The sequence below is a fragment of the Gossypium raimondii genome, chromosome 4 (assembly GCF_025698545.1).
Source record: "Gossypium raimondii isolate GPD5lz chromosome 4, ASM2569854v1, whole genome shotgun sequence".
In the NCBI taxonomy this organism is placed as follows: Eukaryota; Viridiplantae; Streptophyta; class Magnoliopsida; order Malvales; family Malvaceae; genus Gossypium; species Gossypium raimondii.
The window spans coordinates 12789887-12798977 of NC_068568.1; the positions used below are offsets into that span (position 1 = coordinate 12789887).

Sequence of the window (9091 nt, forward strand, 5' to 3'; positions counted from 1 at the left end):
CTAAAGATTTTTTAGCATTGCTGCTTGACTTTGGATTGTTACTGCTTGACTTTGGATCAAGGCATCGTTTTTTGCCATGTATGCCTTCAACAAATCCTCCAAACTATTTGATGATTCTGCTTAAGGTGGTTTTGGGGCTTGTTGGTTAAACCCTTGGGTTTGGTTGGGTCTATGTTGCATTTGATTGTTGTTCGGTCCATTTCCTTGGTTACTCCAAGAAAAGTTAGGATGATTCCACCATAAAGGATTGTAGAAGTTGGAATGTGGTCCTTGTCCTCTTCTGTTTTGATAATGGTTCCTTACGTAACAAACTAATTTGGGATTTGAAGGGCAATTCTTGAAAGAATGACCATCCCTACAGTATACACAAGAAACTACTTCATACTAACTTGGTGATTGAACTGCAAAATTATTCAAACCATTAGTGGTAAACTATTTTAAGATAGAGGAAATAGAAGATATCTGAATGGAGAGTGAAGTCAATGCATCCACTTCATGCACTCCGGCTACATGTCTTCCTGAAATTGCTCAATTCATTGGGCATTGGTAGTTATTGCTTGCAATCCTTTCAATGATATCGTAAGCCTAGTTATAAGACTTAGATAAAATTGCACCATTCGCAGAAGCGTCCACCATTAATTTTGTATGTGCATTGAGACCATTATAAAACATCTCCAATTGGATACAATGAGGAATCCCATGATGAGGACACGTATGAAGTAATTCCTTTAATCTTTCCCATGCCTCTAACAAAGATTCTTCATCTAATTGTTGGAAAGTTGTTAACTCACTACGCAACTTTGCGTTCTTACTTGGTGGAAAATATTTTACCAAAAAACTTTCTGCTAAGTATTGCCAAGTAGATATTGAACTTGGCAGTAATGAATTCAACCATGCTCATGCTCGATCTCGCAACGAGTATAGAAACAATTTTAACTTTAGTGCATCTTAAGTCACACCAGCTATCTTGAATGAATCACTCACCTCCATGAACAAACGAAGGTGTAACTGTGGATCTTTTGTGGGCATACGACTGAACTAACCCACCGTTTGGAGTATTTGAAACATCACTGGTTTCAATTCGAATTGGGGTGCCTCGATATTTGGCATTCTAATTCTCAAATTTAACTCATTGAAGAGTGGCACAACGTATTGTTTGATGGCACGATCACTATCATCAGCAGAAGGATTGGGTTGTGCACTTGATTGACTCCATTACCTTGTCCATCGTTTTGATTTCCAAGGTCTATCTCAGCTTATCCTTGAGCAGATCTCTCACGTATTCTCTGTCTAAAAGTTTGCTTGATTTCAGGTTCCACGGGTAATAAATCAATGATTTGATCTATACTCATAAAACACCTGAAAATAAATCACAAGAAAATAAAGGAATAAATTAAATAAAAAATAAAAACCAAATTGTAAAAATAATTTTACAAAGAATGGTTAAGGCAACAGTCCCCAACAACAGCGCCAAAAACTTGTAACGAGGTTTACACAAGTGTACGTAGTTGTTCAACTAATAAATATGTAACACCCCTTACCTGTATTTGACGCCGGAATAGGGCATGAGGCATTACTAGAACACATACACTTGTAAACGTATTTAAACGAGTTATAAAATTTCATCTAAATTAAAACTTTCAAATTTTTTTTAACATGCTTTTATAATTCTTCACAATATATCCTTAAAATATTATATTCATAATAAATAGGGCCTACGAGACCCGATACATACCCATGCAATTCAATGCTTCATTTCCATTTCATTTAGTTCACAATTTCTCATGCTCACAATTCAAATCATATCACTAGAAATTTCCATTTAATTACCATGTTTTTCAATTAAAACACAATAATTAATAATAATTAGATTTGAGTTACAATAATACAAACTTACTAGGCTAAATTCGTAAATACCATGATCTGAGGCATTTTGGAAATTTTCCATTTCCTCAATTTCCATCGATTTTGATCTAAATTAATAATTTCATTCAATTTATTAATTTAGACAATAAAATTTTAAATCATTTTTCCATTTTACAAAATTACCCTAATAATTTTACTTTAATTCAATTTAGTCCCTGAACCTAAAACATGTAAATTAGCTATTTTTAAAATAAAATCATATTATCAGAATATTCACATATATTTTTCCTCCTCCTCCACTCCATTCCACATCCTTAATGTACTTAACACTCTTAGAAATAACATTTTCTAAAGTTTCTTTATTCACCCTAAAGTATATTCAAAGCTGTCTATCCGAGTCAGTATTACTAAATTATTTTTATCTGGAGCTACAGAACTCCAAATTATGCACCGTTAATTTTCCCTAAAACTAGACTCATATATCTTTTTACCATAAAATTTTCAGAAGTTTTTAGTTTAGCCAGTTGATACAATTTATTATTTAAAGATTCCCCTGTTTCATTGCCTGCCGTTTCTGACCAAATTGTAAAGAAAGCAAAACTTTCTTTCTTTCTCTCTTTTTCTCACGTTGGTGCATGAAAAAATGGTGGGTTGCATGCTTCTTCATCTTCCTTTTCTTATATATATACTAAATAAAATAATAATTAAATAATTAAATATCATTTAAAAATCAAATTAAAATACTTATAAACTAATATTTATTTATTTATTTAATATAAAATATCTCCAACATCATCATTATCTTCTAGATTTCTCTCTCTTCTAATTGACCATTTTGCCCTTTATGATCTTTTAAAATTTCATCCTTGAGTATCACTTAATTTGGTAAAATTACTATTTAGTCCCTTAAAATTCGTCATCTTTTTCAATTTGGTCCTAATCCATCCATTTTCCTTAGTTTCTAGATCATTCCACCCTTAAAATATTTACACCACTGGTCCTTCAACTTTTTCATATTTACACTTTAACCCCTCAACTTTTCAGTATTTACTCTTGGGCAACAAAAATTTTCTCACTTTTGCGATTTAATCCTTTCTTGAACTAATATGTCATAATATACTTCCCAATGTTGACATAACTCCAAAATTTCCCCTTTTTTTCGCTTTATTTCCTTATTTTATTATATCAAAGATAATATTTTACTGTAAAAATATTTGGGTATTACAAAGTAAGTAAACATGAGTTATCGCCTCCATAGGGACTGTATAAGCTTAACCAATTTAATTGTAAAATTATAATTAATAATTTGATGTAAAATTCAATAAATAATGATGATTAAATTTAATTGAATGCAAAGAGTGATCCCTAATGCAATTTAATCTAGATGCAATTTAACTAAATGTATGAATGAAGGTTTTAGCAACAAAAAATATCAATATTAAATGGGCTAGGATAATTATATGAATCAATTCAATCGACTTTACAATGCTTAATAGTGTTTGGAAATATTTCCACGGGAACTCGATCTTTCATGAGTTTGGAAACCAAATTAAGTATGTTCGGAGTCTTTTACTTAGTTAGATATGCATTTTACTGATCATATTAACTAAGGGTTTCCTGGCATTTATGTAAGGTCACAGGGACATTTACGTTTGCAAAAACTTTATTACATAAACCTAAAAACTATGCAAGGCAATAGAGCTAACTAAAGATATTATTAATTTCAACTTAGTTGGGTTTAACAATGTAAATTGAGCATTGCACTTTTCAATTATGTGTCTACTAGCCGTCGTCTGGTTAGGATCGTTCAACTAATATGAGAACACTCAATCACGTATGAATGAAATACATCATGATATTAATTGAAAACATGATTGACTGAGGCCTAAACATGTTAAACATGAATAAAATAGATCTTATTGAATTAACATAATCATCTTAGCAAATAGGATTTAAAACTTCATAGTTAATGTCAAAAGCAATAAACTCAAAGAAAAAATGATTAAAATAAATAACAAGAGGAAAGAGTAAACTTTATTCAGTTTAGCAGGCTTTCGGATCTATTCTGACTAAGGTGCTCCTCCGGTCTGATGATGCTTCATTTGCTAAGTGTTTAAGGGGTAGCCGACTAAGGAGTGCTTTTGAAAAAGCTTTTGAGGCTAAAGAATGGAGAAGGGATGGACGACTATGCAAGGGAAAAGGGAGAAAGAATCGAGATGAAACTAGTAAGAGTGAGAGAGGAATGTTGAAGGATGATGGATGAATGAGGGATGGAAAGGTACTTATAAGTGAAGGTAAGGGTTTGAGTTTACAAAAAATAGGTTTAAATTTCCTTCCTTCCCTCTCACATGTGGTCGGCCATGCTTCATGGAACAAGGGATAACTAATTCTTCTCCATTTGAATTTCAAATTCAAGCTAAAAATAGCTACAGAGTGGACGGTTTCAACAGAGAAGTTGTTGGCCTGAATTCTGATTGTTTTCCAACTGTAAGGACCTTCAATTAATTATCCCAAAACATATTTTGGGTAGCCACCTTTATGTTCCGAACTTGGGCTCTTGGTTCCCCTTGTTGGACGGTTCTTCAGTCCAAAACTTAACAGACATGTCTATCTTTCATCACCTTCTTTTTTGGGTCAAGTAGTCAACCTCATGCCCCAAATCGCATGGTCTTGCCGTCCATATGGATAACTTGTAGATGTCCATGTTTTATTTATTTAAATCATGTCTCCAATGGACCTCTTACATAGTGAAAAATACAAACATTAATAAATTAACATGAATTAATATAAATATACATGAAAATCATGTAATTAAGCATAATTTCACATACTTTCTAAATTCATTTCTAAAATTAGTAATTAAGTAAAATTCAGTTTTTTCAATAATAATTACTTAAGATAAACACATTTATTAAGTAAAAAGGTTGTAAAATTATATAGAAAAACCTTATATAATTTCGAGTTTACAGCCGTCCCATATAGTTTCCTCATGCTAAAATAGGCCTGACAGGCATTCTAAACTTTTGGTAAATCCTGATTGATACTCCACCAAAGATTGTCCTTAATAGACTTATCCATTTCTGGCTGCCTCTTTACCCGTAGACTTTTAGGATTGGAATCTTGCTTAATCATCTCATTATAATATCCTATGCTTGTTTACTCAGTGAACAACAACGGATTCATAGTGGTAGATACTTGATTACCTCAAAGGAAAATATCCCTTCCATTACATCCGTTGCATTAAAACCGCTTATACCAATTCTTGTTTACCTGTCACAATATGGTGGATCCCTTCATTAACTTGCTTACCCGTATAGTTAGAGTCTTTTACCAGTCTTCTTATCTATCAAATTTGGTGGATTCTCTTCATTTCCTACTTACCCATGTTCTCAAATGTGATGTGACCATCCCATTGTACTACTCACCGCGCAAGTAATACGGTGATTTTCCTTTTTTAACTATCCTTGTGGACTACCCCTTGTTTACTATCCCGGTGGACTACTGACTCCAAGAGCCTGTAAACCTGTTCCAAGGTGTCATTCCATAGAACCTATAAACCTTTTACACAGTGTCTCCCTGAAGGACCCGTATACCGTTTACATAATGTCACCCCAAAGGACATGTCGATAACCGCCGTCGCAATGTCGCTCCATTCGATAGACCATTATTACGGTGTCGCTCTAGCGAGCTAGCAAATACCATTCCACATTGCCACCAAACTCCCTTATATACCCTTATCAATCTACCCACTCCTCCATTACGCCAATTTTCCTATGTTCACTACCCAGTCCAGGTAATTCCTTCCGTACTTCATGTACAATAGAAAACATGCCTTACATACATAACAATGCAGTTATTTATATATCATTTAGTATTCCACATATCAATATGACATTACAAACCACATCTTACATGTTGAGAGCATATTTGCACTCATTCATATTTGTTTTACAGCGTTATGCATGTTATAACACCCTAAACCTGACTTGATTCTCTGGGTTCGAATCTTGGGTGTTACTACACAATACTTTACGGAATATTACATTAGATATTTTTCTAAAACTTTTGTAATACAACATTTAGTAAAGATAGACTCTTACGGTGAAAGTCCACAATATGTCACTTTTCCACTGTATGCATAATATTCCACATCGCCACTATCTTGGCGTACTCTTGGCATTGTCTCTCCTGGCGCATTCTCCTTTCATACATCTGAAACAACAACAATCATTGTAATTTTAAAAGAACTTAGTAAGGTTTATTAGAAAAATATCTTAGCAGATAGTTTTTAAGATTGTAAGAACATTAGCGCACCAGCTACCCTTAGAACCACTTACTTCCATTTCGAGTGAATACTATCACAGTTTCAGCATATACTTCCACACCAACTATCATACTCTTAACATACCAATTCTTTTTTAACTTTCTAACTAAAAATTCTTTTATACATTTCATAAATCATAGGTACTTCTCAAAAGAATATACCATCAAAGCCCAATTCATATATATCATCTCTTAACACACAAACTTACTCCAGAACAATTATTCATAGATATTAATCACTAGCGGATACATACGCATTTGGCGAATACTTATGTAGATCTGAATACTATCAAACTACTAATCTAACCATAAATTGGTTTGATACAATACAAACTGTCACTAATAATGTACTACACAGATCATTCAGATGAATTACACATCACTATTTTGGAATCTCAAATACTAAGGATAATGATAACTCAGATTCCATATGATTTCAGAAGAAGACATTATACTAATCAAATATAATAGATTCCAGATATATTAGATTAAACCATTACCTAATTCAAACGAACTTAAATTGACAATTTCTTATGTCTTTCATAACCATTAATACACCCATTTTCAAAACTAACAAATTAACATGGTGGATACCCTTTTTAACATACAAATACACACTTCTTTTCTAAAATTCCTGTATCTAATTCAACCAAATTAACCTTAGACGTTTCATAACCCTATCATAGAAGTATCTATCACAGAACAATCAAAATTTACCCAAAACTTACTAGAAAGGGGGATAAGCATACCTTACGAAACAGACTTAGAAGATTACGCCACAAAGACAAAACAAAATACATCATAAAGGCATCATACAAATTCACGTGTTTACTATCTCAGCGGACTTTCGCATAAGGTGCCATGGGTGTCTCCCTCATGGACTTATACATAATTTCATGTATCCTGATCTACCAATTTGGTTTACACATTATTGAAGGCTACACCATGAACATACATACAAATAGATCTTGCCACGGGTCTCAGCTACATGGACTTACAGATATTCATCTATCATAATCTGTCAATCTAGTCTTCAATTTACTGTAAGCTACACCTTGAGTGTTCTCATATCATACGATGCCATGGGTCTTAACCTCATGGTCTTACACTTAATTTCATATTGTGTTCTTCTAATCTAGTCAGCAATATAATTGTCGTTTGATAGCACTAGAAAGAACATAGGTTTTCCTCCTTATTGGTTAATGTGCATGTTTAAATCTCAGAATAAATAGAGGTGTGACACTTGGTAAGATATACATTGAAATTTATTGCCTCGACAATCACCTATCCTTTTATACATTGTGAGCACTTAGTATTCTACTGAAGATTCATGTTGGGGATCATAGTTTATCATTATCATATTTTATTTTATTGTTTTCAAGTTGTTGCTCTGACAACTATCCTCACAATTTATCTTGTTTCTATCTAGTTACTGCACCGACATTAATAGACAAAAGACAACCATCCCTGTGGGATCGATATCCGATAGACTCACGTCTGTCTATTTTACTTGCATCGCCAGTGTACGCCTGCACATCATTACTGTAACATTAAATAGTCGATCAAGTTTTTGGCGCCGTTGCCAGGGATGACATTTGTTTAATGTTTATTTTTGTGTTTGTGTGTTTTTTCACTTTATCTTCCTTATATAATATTTAGTATTCAGTAACTGGTTTTTCTTTGTTGCTATTTCTTCAACTTCATTTTAGGTGTTTTATAACCCAAAGCAAACCAGATTTGAAAAAAGAAATATGGATTTACCCAAGGACAATACAGCCATACCCCCGATGCAACAAAAAAATCTTAATAACCCATTGTTGTCGCAAGATGCTCACATGCAAAATATGACTATACGAGATTTTGTAGTACTTGTCTTGGACAATATGCTCCCATACAACCTGGAGTTGTTAGGCTAGCAATCCTAGTTGGGAATTTTGAACTTAAGCTAGTAATGTTTCAAATGCTGAATTCTAATGGACAATATGCTGGACTGCCACATAAAGATGCAAGAGAACATCTTAAATCTTTTTAATTGATCTATGCTTCCTTTAGTCAACAAGGTGTTCCTGATGATGCCTTGAAGATGCAATTATTTCCTTATTCCTTATAGGGAAGAGCCCGTACTTGGTTTTTTGGCCTACCTGTCGGATCAATTACTTCTTAGGATGCACTAGCACCACAGTTTATTTTGTGATTAAACCTACCAATAATGATAATAATAAAATAATGACTTGAAAAATATCAAATAAATAGGCAAGATAATAATAAAAATATGCAAACATAAATTAATAAGTTTAATAAAAAATATACTGTACACATAAAAAAATACATAAGTTTTAAACAATTAATATAATATTAAAATTAATTAAATAATTTAAACATGTGTATATAAAATATAAGTATGCGAAAATTTTAGTATAAAAAACATAAATACATGCTTAAATATACATATAAAAATAATAATAATTGCATATGAGAATTATAAAATAAAATTAAAAGAATACAATTGCATTATCAAAATATTGATTTTTAAAGAAAATATGAAAATGGACTAAATTGGATCGCCAAGAAAGATCCGGTAAATTCGCAAATAAATAAAGTCTGGAGGATTTAATTGAACGCTCGAATTACATAGAGGGGTTGGAAGGGCAATTTTCCCTTCTCCTCTAAACGACGTCGTTCAAATTAGACCAAATTGAAATAAAAATAAATAAAAGGGTAAATTAAAAAAATAAAAAAAACTTAATTACAAAAACATTAAAAGGCGGAGGGGCTAAATAAAATAAATAAAATTCGCAGTGGTATCACCTTCTCCCTTTTTTTTAAAAATCGTAAATAAGTAAAAATAATCAAAAGAAAAAAAATAGTAAGCCACCTTTAAAAAATTGTCAATCGTTCTCTT

The 9091-nt window shown here is 32.4% G+C and overlaps 1 non-coding gene across 1 annotated transcript; it reads left to right on the forward strand.

Moving 5' to 3' along the window:
* Nucleotides 1-694: 694 nt before the first annotated feature.
* LOC128040793 (small nucleolar RNA R71) lies at nt 695-801 on the forward strand. Its single transcript, XR_008195599.1, has one exon. It is a non-coding gene; the product is annotated as a small nucleolar RNA R71 (small nucleolar RNA).
* Nucleotides 802-9091: the final 8290 nt, after the last annotated feature.